General features: G+C 34.0%; 1 protein-coding gene across 6 annotated transcripts in view; it reads left to right on the top strand.

The window, feature by feature from the left end:
- Positions 1-1764: 1764 nt before the first annotated feature.
- adarb1a (adenosine deaminase RNA specific B1a) overlaps positions 1765-10972 on the top strand; it is a 31793-nt gene continuing 22585 nt past the window's right edge. For 3 of the 6 annotated variants that reach the window (XM_077226166.1, XM_077226170.1, XM_077226171.1), the window contains exons 1-2: positions 1765-1985; positions 6086-6215. The gene's annotated coding sequence lies outside the window, so the exon portion shown is untranslated. The remainder of the gene's footprint in view (positions 1986-6085; positions 6216-10972) is intronic. The other 3 variants (XM_077226165.1, XM_077226167.1, XM_077226169.1) reach the window with 1 other exon arrangement.

Here is a 10972-nt window from a genome sequence, read left to right as displayed (position 1 = left end):
GTAAGATATTACAATGAGTTTGATTTCAGTGACAGGTAGTCAAAAGAAAAGCAACATTTGCATAGTAATATCTTCTCACCAATAATTATTGCCACATTTGCAGTCAGTGTCAGAAATTATAATAGTTTTTTTTGTTGAATATTTTGCCTGTCAGCAGTTTCACACTTTAGTCAAGTAAATTGACATGTATTATAAGCATGTATTATATATTTTTTCCTCACATTATGAATTTTTATTTTAAAATTCTGTCATTTTTTTATATCTGCGTATTTGTCTCTCTATCTATCATCTACTTTTCTATCTTTATGTCTGTCTGTCTATCTAGTTACTAATCTAATCTTGTTACGTTAATATGTGATCTGACAAAACACGCATTATATATATTTTCCTTGTGTTATAAATTTTTGTTTTTATTTTATATGCATTTTTTTTAGTCGTGTGTGTGTGTTTTGCAGTATTGCAGAATTTTTTGTGTGTTTTATTTTATACATTTGTATTTATTTATTTACTTTTATATAGGGGCAAATGCTTTATTACAGCAATGAGAGTTTCGGTCTTAATGGCCCATAAAATAAGCTTCATTTTCATTATGGTTTTAGTGTGAAATCAACACAACATAGACAATCATTAGGCTAATGGCATGTGTGTGTAGTGAGATATTTGGTCTTAAATTATTTGAGTGTTTCTGAAATAACGAACTGGCTTTATAGTTATATAAAGCAATATGCGTCAGTATGGAGGCGTGTGGCCGCTGCTCGCGTGCCCGTGCTGTGATTCCTCCTCGTCTCCTCTTCATCCTTCAGTAGGTCGGGCTCTTAACCACAAGCGACGCCACCCCAGTATCCCAACTCATGTGAGTCAGTACACACACACACACACACACACACACGGGGTCAGCAGGATATACAGCAATTGTTCGTCCTGATCTTTTATCAGTAGTCTCGAAATGTACAGTATTTAGGCTATACATAATTATTTATTTAGGCATAGGCTACACAGGCTTCTTATATGCAGTTTTACATAATATACAAATACAAATAGAGAGAGAGAGAGAAGTATGCATGAAGTCATTAAAGAAATCGTGCACGCATGCATGCATTCATAAACAGCCAAATAAATACAGTAAATAACTAAAACACTGTGTAGTATGGGTCTATAGTACATAAATATTTCATATTGAAATAAATGTTTAAAAAAATAACTTTTATTTATATATAAATAATGCAAAAGAAAACGCCCACGAAGAGATTTAAAATCGGAGAGTGCTCATTTTGTGGGCTTTTGGCAGTTTGACAGTTTTAGGATGTTGCTGTAACTCAGAAGAATCATAAATGATCAAGCAGCATTTGAAGAAGGGATCCAATTTAATATTAGGATACATACTGTGGGAGAAGGCAGCTGTCAAGATAAAATATGCTTTTGTGCATGTCGATAAAGATCTATCTAGATATCTATCTATCTATCTATGCTTAAATATGACATATCCATCATGGTGTAACAGTAATGTAGCCTATATAAAAGCAAAAAATAATACACCTTACATATATAATCTCATATAATATCAATGTTATTTTCTAAAAAAAAAAAATCTGTTCAAGTAGGAGTTGTACAGCTCTTCGGTTTCTCCGTATAAATTAAACAATACGACTACCTGTCAAGCTCTGGTCCACCAATCAAACGGCAGTGAGTAAAGAGCCCGCCCACTCTTTGGCCAATCACGATTCAGCATCGGCTAGTATTCCATATCATCACTCTATTCGTATCACAGATGCAAAGTGCAAATAGGCATAATTAAATGACTCGCTGTGTGAAATGCAGTGATGCTCCGCGTGCGATAATTCAACGGGTGTCGACCAGAGATACACGCTGGCTTTGTAACATATTGCATTCGGCATTTATCTTTTATTCATTTTATTACGTTCTGTTGACTGGAAGCTTTTTGTTCATCGGGATTCATCTCTAGGATATCAACCAAACATCGTACTGTGAGTAATATTTCCATTTAGGCTATTCATGTACAAAAAATAGGCCTATAGAAGCATGCATTTAATTTACAGTATTTTGTGTTTTTACCAATGCTCAAAGATCCCAGTAGTCTTATAAGAGATGAATGCAGTGAATGGTCCGTGATCTACAGTTCAGCATCCATGAGCTTCAGATTTGACTTAGATACTGATGTGGTTGATCTCGGTTTTTTCTACTAAACAACAGATGCACTGACTGATGAGTTTTTAGACACTGAAGAGAACTGAGCACCTGTCCCAACTGCTTTTGTCACGCAAAGAAATATTGACATATTGTCAAGCACATATCATTTATATATATATATATATATGTATATATATATATGTGTGTGTGTGTGTGTGTGTGTGTGTGTATGTGTGTGTACGTGTGTGTGTAATCTATATAATCTAGATTACTCATTTTAGGTAATGTATTCTGACTACTTTTAGATTACTTTTGAGCTAACTCATTTATCACATTGACATCTTACCATATTGATATAAAAATACAAATAGAAGGAAAATATATTACATTCTTTGTTATCAACAACATGAAGTGTATTAAATATTACATTACCTCAGGGTTTCCCAGACTGGGGTTCATGATGGAACTGCAGTGAGGTTTGTGTGTTTAATGAAAAGCTATTAAGTTATAAAAATGTAAAATTAAAATGTAAATAAAATAAAAACAATCAAAATGAACAAAAAAAATACACTTTTTTTAACCTGCATGTCATGTGACCATTAACTGATATCAGAGAACAGTGGACGGACTTAATTTTATTATTTACCCAACTTATTTACTTCAAATCTAATGACTTTCTTTAAGTAAATATATTAGGGCAAAGAGGTTCAGCTGCCAAAAAAGTTGCATGTAAATATGAAATCGACGTAAATTTGTACATTTTAATGTGTTTGAAAGACAAAAGTCTTCGCTGTAAAAATGTAATTATATTATCAATAAATTATGACATATGTTTTTACATTGCTTTAATTAATCAAAATTATCGAAGTTGATTGTACTTAAAAATTTAAGGCATTAACTTTTTTTACAGTGTTCCAAAGTAATACAAGGTTAAATGACTCACTGAATGAAATTCAAATGATATGTGTTCAAATGATAATGTGTTCATCAGGAGCTGATTAGATATGCAATGCAATGTTGTAATGTAGAGAAAAGACTTCTTAAATGGGAAATTATTATAAAATTTCATAAAATATTTATATATATAGCCTATATATATTGACATGTTGTTACAAAATGTTCAAAAATGTTCACATTAACTAAAGGACACAAATTGTGAACAATTAATACAAATAGTAATTTCTAGAGTCTCTGTCTCTGTTCTATACTGATGCTGAAAGCTGCTTTGCACCTCTTGTTTGGATTCCAATCATAGTTTGATTGTAGAAAAACAATCTACAACTCTTGCCCAGGCGAGTATGAATTCTGCAAGTAAAGAAATGAGGTGTATAAAGAGGTGGAACTGAGCCTGGTCTGTGTAAATGAAATGAAAAACAAAATGCACAATCAAAAGTCAAACAGAATACAGAACTCAGAACATTTTCAGGTTTGGTGAACGTGCTAGACTAGGTTTAACGCTCTTTACTGGTTTAGGATCTTCATCATTTTCAGTTTGTGGGTTGGTTTTGAAAGCTTTGGTTAGATGATCTTACTGAATTGCTGAGCGGCAGCCCATTTTAAATCTAGTTTAGACTCAGGATGGGGAATAGGCTATACTACATTTAACTCTATCACACTAATTGCACTTAAACTGCTTTAATATTACAACAACTACAGGCTCCGTAGATCAGGAGCGCAATAGCTCGCCAACCCTTCGGAAAAAAACTGCTTTTTTATTTAGCAGAAAAAGAGGCATTATAAAAATAGCCATAAATAATATATTTATAATATTTAATATATAATTTTTATATATTTTATTATTATTCGTTTTTTCCAATTTATAAACATATTAATGGAAATAAATAATAATAAAACATGATTTATTCATATTTTAAATAAAGATAATTTTAACATATTTAATAGTCTGTTCAAATGTTTACATTTTGACTTCTTGTAGTCTTTGATAGTTTAGTGATGCATTAGTCTTTGTTTTGTCTTTTGTTTCCCAGCCTGCCCTGCACATTTGCGCTTTTCTGCACAGTTGCTCAGTGATGTTGAGATCCAGGAAAATTGAGGGACGTACACACAACTATCACAAAATTTTGGAAGCAGATTCATTCAATGAATATTTTTAAATTAAAATTTGTTATGTAGATTATACTTAAATATCGTTTGCACCTTCTGAAGGGAAGTAATAAATACACACACAAAATATTCTAACATCTGCAGAACTTTAGTAATTAAAAAACTAGTATTCCAGTTAATGCATGTCTTTAATTTTGAAAATATCTTTTTTGTTTTTTGTTGGTTTGCCTTTCCTGCTTGATTCCACCTTTTGGTCAATTACCGTATAGCATTTGATGTTTTTACTGGTGCTTTATTCTGAAATCTTAATCTTGAGCTTATTGATTAAATCTTTGTGGTTGTTTTTCTTCATACAGTGTTGCTAAATATAGCATATTTGACACTATATTAGAGACTTTTCAGAAAACCTATAGTGACTTTTTTTTCTTCAGAAAAGTGACTAGCGACAAATCTAGCGACTTTTTGGATTGCTGGTTAACATGTAGTCAGTCACTTGTCTATACCTGTTCCGTTGTCTGACAGAAAATATGTAGATGAGAAGAGCTTTATTGGACATTCTACTATGTATTAAAACTACAGTGCGTGAGTGCAGATAAGGAGAGGAAAAAGATGTAAACTGCGACATTTAGCGACTTTTTTAGCAGGCTTTAGATACTTTCCATTGAAAATAGTTGGCAACACTGACCTCATATTTACATACCCCAGTCGTATTTTTTAATTATTTTTATTCCATTTTTTGATTAACTTGATTCTTTTTTTTAATAAACACTGCTTTTTGGTTTGCCACAAGGTTTGTTTCACTAAATCATACAAATGTTCCTTTCTGAAAGTAAAGTTGCTAAAGAGTTTTGAGTTCAGCAGAGTTCAGGACCTTGAACTATTACTTATGTGAAATAGTATGCACAATTTATAATTTTTTTCGATTGTATAGAATAAAATAGATGGCATACTGCGTTTTCTGAAAATGCACCTGACAAGCAGAGTGTGATGCGTTGGATATTAGCCTATATCCCAGAATGCAATGTGTCCGACTTGACCTTATTTCCAGTGTGACGAATGAATCCCCGTGGCTCATTATTTAATTCGATTTAAAAAATGGAGTACGGCATACTGCGCACGCAGAATCTATATACTGCATTCTTTTCCATTTTAAAAACAGTATGCAATATACAAACTTTTCAAACTGTGCTATGCTACCCTACTTTGTTGCACATTTAGTTCAACAAGTGGTAACCGGTTATTTCGAGAGTGAATAGATATTTCATCCAGGTTAAAGTCGAAAAGTTTTGATAGTCTCTTTTCTTCCCTATTGTGATGTATATCCAAGTGAAATTGCTTCTAGAACAAGAAAAAATGTAGGGCGGGATTTGATTTTGTCCATTGGGAATTGATTGAGCCAATGGATTGTTGTCTGCCATTGCTGCGATCTCGTTTTTATAATAAAGAATGCCGCAATATTCCATATAAAAATAGGAATTGTCAATTTTTATTTTGAAAAACATATGTTGCCATGACTTATTGATCATATTTTTTTACAGTGTAGATGGTTAAGCACATTGCATTGTGGGATACATTTCCATTCAGTGTGTGGAGAATATAGTCGTAGGTCAAAACCAGAAGCCCTCCAGGTCTCCAGTTAATATTTTGCACCTTAAAAGGTGCGAAACATGGTGTAGTTCCAGCAGCTAGTTCAATCGGCCATGTTATCATGCCAAACCGTGACCCTTTGGTTAATAAACTGAAGCTAATTAATAAGCCAAAAGCGGGTGATCTGAAAAATATGCAGCAGGTGGGCGTTTAGCGGAGTCTTTGTGGTGAAGTGGCTCTTCCCGTCATAATGAGATGCATTTGTACTTTATCTCTTTTTGTGCAGTCACGAGCCAGCTGTTAGCAAGGACACATCAAGCATCTCTAGCTGAATCATCAGGTCACGAAGCAGCATGATTCATCATTTTTGGCTCACGGGTTGCGTGAGAGGCCTCAGTGCACTTTTTCTTTAAAGGGTCAGTATTTTACACTCTTGTAATTTATATTATGTTCCCTCAAGTACACCTATAATGTTAGTCGAGGTATCTTTGACCAAATAGGTCGGACTTTACGTGGCAGATTTGATTTCAAGTTTTGAGTGACTGTAAAATCTTGTTCCTTGTTGTTTTGGAATTTTGAAACCTAAATGTTTTCTCTATAAAATCATGCTTAATTATTTCTCCCTCAGTATGAATGAGTCAGTAGTAAACACATAATTAGTAAAACCATATTTAATTTTGTATGTATTATGGTTTTACTGCTAAAATCATAGTTAATCTATGGCTACTTTAGTAATACCATGGTTAATTTTTAGTTACTATGGTTTACTGCAAATGCTGTAGTAAAACCATAGTAACTAAAAATTAACCATGTTATTACTACAGAATGTTTTTTGTAGCTACTATGGCTGTATTGCCAAATCATAGATGAACCATGGTTCATTTTCATTAGGGTTCATTAGGGTTTCATTTCATTTATTCGTTAGATTGAGAATGCTAATGCTAATGCTAATGGCTAGCTATCCTTGGTTATTACAGCAGTGTAATCCAGAAGTTGTACAAATATATATTTTTAATCATTTTCTCTATTCTGTGAGTTGAATTATATATAACAAAAAAATTAGTTGTGGTTTCATTGTTCAAGCATAAAACTTTTTCCATTTAAGTATTGATTCGTAGTGTTATTGCCTGCAAATGAATGAGGTTTTGGAGCAGGGTTGAGTAAAGACGGATTACTGAAGATTTGACTGTCTAGTTTGATTTACAATGTGGAACTTTAAGAAGGACGGAAAATTGTAAATGCGTCTTTATAGGTCTAGTTCTATGAACTCGGGCTGCAAAACTTCTATTTCACACTTCATTGTTTCTGTCATCCTTGTTGCTGCAAAGGATGCATTAGTGTAAACTGCCTTCAACTGGCCATACCTGAAAGAAACAACAGAAAGGGTAAAGCAACAGTTTAAAGATAATTTTGTTGTGGAAGTTAAAGTTAGCAAAGGTATAGCTAGCATTAGTAGCCAAACATGGCTAATTTCAACTACTGCCGTTAGTAAAGCAACTGATCTGAGAGTATCTTTCTTGGCAAAGTTGAAGTAAGCCAAGTATAGCTAAGTTTCCAATCTCTTAATTATGGTTTATTACGACATGCGTGAACGCAGTATAAGCTCGTTGTTTTGGTTCAGGAATAACTGTAAAAGGTGGCTGCAATTTGTTCTCGGCGGGTGGGCCGAGGTATGGAAATACATAACGTTGACAGGCAGGATATCCTATCATTGCATTCGAACGGAATGCAATGATTGGACTAACATTTATTTGGTCCTGACTGAGACTTCAATAGAAGATATATGTAAATCTTTTTAAATATAGACCACTTCTATAATTGGTTAGTTTCAGGATTTGAAGAGAGTTTTAACCGTTTTAACCAGTATAACAAAGTGTTTATGAAAAACATTGCCTACCCTACCTTTAATATCGTTTTCACCTTGAATTGATATATTGTGCATTTCTTTGCAAATTGTCTTCTGGCGAATAACACTCGTTTGCAGCTGACACAGCTGACACATTAGTTCGTACCCTTGCAGATACGAGCCCATTAGAGGCGTTGGGACTCTGTGAACTTATTCAACAGGAACATTTTAATTTGATATTCACAGAGCAGATCAAACCATTATGTGTCGTTCATTTTCAAGCTTGCTTTGCCTGTTTTTTGGGGTTTTTTGCCTGCACGACTATTCGAATAATTAGTCTTAAGGAAGCCCTGTTTAATTAAGATCCTGATTGGATGAATTTAAGCGATGTTTACATGAGACACATTATCTGCAGAAACTGAAATGTTAATTTCCCCAATGTTTAATGTGTTTAAGTGTTCTTTGGAGTATCATTAGATGTTTTGGCCTTGGAGACTGAAGCAAGTATTTTTTTCTCTTAAGGAGGAAAGCTACTTTATGAATTATATCCATATTATGCTACTATTATAACAGATATTTGCACATTCAACAATAATATGTTTTCACAGTCTGTTCTATGGTTTAATTTGACGTGCCTCCTGATGTAAAATTTTTATTTGGATACAAAAACAGCTTGTGTCTAATTATATATTGTTTTAAGCAGCTTGTATTTGTCTCATAAATGGGACTGTGTGTGTTTTGCGCAGTGAAATTGCGACCGCAGTTTAACTGCGGATACCGTTGCATCTATTTTTAGCTTTAATTGTGAATATTAAGCAAAAGGCGGACGTACACAACTGGAGGAGATTAGATGGGGAGTCGTTTAAAAAAAATGATTTGCATGTTTGTCGTGCGGCGTCGTAAATCCCCGAGGGATTGCAAAAGAAAACTCATTTTAGTGTTTTGTTTTCTTGTTGTAAACGAATCAGTATATTTCCAAAGAATTTGGAGTTACTAACATTTTCCATACGGAGCCAATTCTCTTGGTATGGTTAAGAAGCACTTAAATGCTAAATGTTAAATGAGTTAACGAAGGGACCGTTATGTTAGGAATAAATGCCAAGGGTCTGATGTGATCCTCAGCCGGGGCCCTGCAGTTTGTGTGTGTGTGTGTGTGTGTGTGTGTGTGTGTGTGTGTGTGTGTGTGTGTGTGTGTGTGTGTGTGTGTGTGTGTGTGTGTGTGTGTGGGTGTGAGAGATACAGTTTCGGTGTCATGGTGGTTTCATTTTAATGTATGTAACATTCAATCTCCATTTTCCCCAGTTAAATGGTAATGTCTGCGAGGAATTTCACAGATATCCAACCTACTTTGTGTAGGTGAAGAAGGTCAAGAATCAAAAGTAGTTTGGTTTGTCAAATACTTTTGTATACAGTATATGAACTAATATATTTTCCTACGATTGAAACTTGCAGCTATTTATTTTATTTCTTACTTAATTTACTTGTCTTTATTTAAATTGATTTATTTTATTTTATTTCATTTGTATTTTATTTTTAATACTTTATTTAAATTAGTATTCCTTTATTTTTCTATTTTTGTTTATAATATTTTTTATTTAAATGGTTTTATTTTTATTTTTTTAATCTAATTTAAATTTTATTATTGTTAAGTAAGAGACCGGCATTTATTTATTAATGGTTCTAAATATTAAATATTTCGCTTTTTTCCTTGTAACTACACATGAGAGCTATTTTTCAAAATAACAACATAATTCAGAAATTCAACATAATTCAATTAGGCAAACATTTGTTTCCTGCATTTGTAAAGAAAATGTCCTGTCAGTACTTGTTCTAGCTCATGTTTTGTTTTTGGTGCACAAATGTGGGCTCTTATATCTTATCAGCAGGTGGTGTTTTATTGTGTGTGAGTTTTTACCGCGTCTCAGAGGTCAGTGAGAAACTGTTTCTTTAAGAATATATCAAATATGTTGAAAGTACTGCCTGTGTTGTTCAATCAGATTTTTTCAGCTGTAAACGATCACGACTTTTGTCTTATTAGTTTTAGTAACTCATTTGTCTTTTTTTTTTCTACGTCAGTATTGCTTCAGCTATCGTTTAACGTCTGGTCTATATACAGATCCTCTAGTCTGAATGAAAGAGACGGTTCTAGGACTTCCTGTTCCCTTTCAGCACAGTAAAGCAAAACACAAAATGCACATACTAACATCCAGTACATGATGTGAAACTGGCTGTCTCTTATTTTAGGCCTAACACACTTACGCAAGGTCATGACAGCCAATCATAACTGAAAGTCTTTTGAGGTTTCCTTCTCCTCTGATCTAACTCATGTCACGAAGAACCCAAACCCAAAATGAACAAACCTTTTTTTTTCCACCTACATATTTGATGCTGATATATATTTAAAGGAACATGACAATTAAATCTATGCGTTTTTGAAGGTAAATTAGGATTACATTTAAGTTTATTAACTTAAAGGGATAGTTCAAAATTCTGTCATTAATTACTCACCCTCATGTAGTTTCAAACCCATAAGACTTTCGTTCATCTTCAGAACACAAATAAAGATCTTTTTGATGAAATTGAGATCTTTCTGTCCCTCCATTGACATCTAGGCAACTGACATAATAAACAATAAACCATTTGAATTGAGCGGTCTAGTCCGAATTTGATGAAGAGACACAATATCTTAATATGATAAACAGATTGAATTTAGGCTCTTATTCACATATACACATTCATCAACTCACACATCAGTTGTGGTAAACGGAAGCTCAAGCATGTTCACTTGACGTGTGAGAACCAATGAGGTTCATTCTCGTGTTACGCAGCACGTTTGAGCTTCCTTAAGAACCAATGAGGTTCATTCTTGTGTTACGCAGCACGTTTGAGCTTCCTTAAGAACCAATGAGGTTCATTCTCGTGTTACGCAGCACGTTTGAGCTTCCTTAAGAACCAATGAGGTTCATTCTCGTGTTACGCAGCACGTTTGAGCTTCCTTAAGAACCAATGAGGTTCATTCTTGTGTTACGCAGCACGTTTGAGCTTCCTTAAGAACCAATGAGGTTCATTCTCGTGTTACGCAGCACGTTTGAGCTTCCTTAAGAACCATTGAGGTTTATTCTTGTGTTACGCAGCACGTTTGAGCTTCCTCAAGAACCAATGAGGTTCATTCTCGTGTTACGCAGCACGTTTGAGCTTCCTTAACCCTTTCGCACGTACGATCACACCGGTGTGATCAGTCTTGGCTGGTCCCTGGAGCGTACAATCACACCGGTGTGATTAGAGTGCATCAGTGCATCACGTGATCAACTGTTAAATTCAAACGTG

This window comes from Siphateles boraxobius, unplaced genomic scaffold (genome assembly GCF_051911475.1).
Source record: "Siphateles boraxobius isolate OS27281-9 unplaced genomic scaffold, OSU_SipBor_1 13, whole genome shotgun sequence".
Lineage (NCBI taxonomy): Eukaryota > Metazoa > Chordata > Actinopteri > Cypriniformes > Leuciscidae > Siphateles > Siphateles boraxobius.
Note: the sequence above shows the minus strand (reverse complement) of the source record. Positions and strands in the feature narration are given on the sequence as shown.